The sequence below is a fragment of the Dermacentor albipictus genome, chromosome 9 (assembly GCF_038994185.2).
Source record: "Dermacentor albipictus isolate Rhodes 1998 colony chromosome 9, USDA_Dalb.pri_finalv2, whole genome shotgun sequence".
Classification (NCBI taxonomy): Eukaryota; Metazoa; Arthropoda; class Arachnida; order Ixodida; family Ixodidae; genus Dermacentor; species Dermacentor albipictus.
Window position 1 is genome coordinate 82183624 of NC_091829.1, and position 1306 is coordinate 82184929.

The 1306-nt window shown below is 50.5% G+C and overlaps 1 long non-coding RNA gene across 1 annotated transcript in view; it reads right to left on the reverse strand.

The window, feature by feature from the left end:
* The window catches only part of LOC135914986 (uncharacterized), a 564953-nt gene that overhangs the window by 360068 nt on the left and 203579 nt on the right, over window positions 1–1306 (reverse strand). The window lies entirely within an intron of this gene.

The following is a 1306-nucleotide window of genomic DNA, read 5'->3' on the forward strand; positions in this document are numbered from 1 at the left end:
CAAAGCACCACAATCGATGATTTAAGTAAATGTTGTGAAAGTTTAAGAACACAAAATGATAAAGTCACAAAAGAAACAGCCCGAACATGCGAGATACCTGAGATAGACCCTCACTTACTGCATCTCTGGGAGGTACACAGAGGACTAACAAAAAGATTGAAGCGACAGACAGAGGACGGGAAGCTAAACGTACGCATTGCAGAAATCACCCGCAAAGAGGAAGAGTACGCAATGCAACCAACTGCTTCCAATTGGGAACGCTTCTGTGACTCCGTTAATGACACACTGAGTGCCGCAAAAACTTGGCGCATACTAAGAGCAATTATGGAACCAACAAAAACCATACCCGTTGTGGCATTGAGGGCGCGGGAGCGTTCCCCCCGTCTGCGCCTGACGACATGTGGCGTCTGAAATCGTGGCTTGCACTCCTTGGCGGCGGTAAGGTGGTCGCCACCGCACAGTTTGCATTTGGGATCGCACCTATGCTGGGCGTCGGGATTTGCATCTCCGCATCCTCTGCAGATGGCGTCGTTGGGCGAAGGGCAGATGTCGCAGCGGTGCCCGAGCCTGCCGCAGCTGCAACACACGTCCATTTGCTTGCCAAATAAAGTGCACCTGATGATAGTGCCGCCATAGGAGACAAAATTTGGCACTCGGTACCACTCGAGGAGGACCACCACGGTGCCGGTGTTCTTTTTTTTTTAATGCGAGTGTAAATGCCGCAGGGCATACAGGGGTATGGGATGGTGGTGAATAAGGATGATTAAATGAATGAAAAAAGATTTTCTGATCTAATGTAGTCCAAGAGGGATCAGTGTTCTTGATTCTTTTGGCGCCCAGCGCCAAAACCTAGCGCTTAGCAGCACATCACCATAGCCACTAAGCAACCACGGCCGGTGACGCGCTCCATCTGACGTTATACCCAAATTCGCATCCCTGGTTGCGTAGGTTGGCCAATAATCTACCACATTTCGTGGTCGTGTTAGAGCATACCCGGAAATACAGATATTTAGCTAGGTAAAGAATTATCCCCACTACGGACCAATGGGAGGTACAGCTCGCCAGCTTGGACTGAGAGGTGCCAATGGCACTTCTGAACAAAGACTAGCGGGCAGCCGAGGCCAGTGGAGCCCAGCAGGACCTGGAGCGACACCCGTAGGTTCTCAATGACCATCTTACTGCCTCAATAAACGTTTTCATCATCATCATTATCATCATCTAAAGCGCCCTCTTCCCCCACTCCCCCCGGAGTGTAATCACGAGCTTCTTTGCCGATTTCCCGCAGTGGGTACACGCCATAGCATAA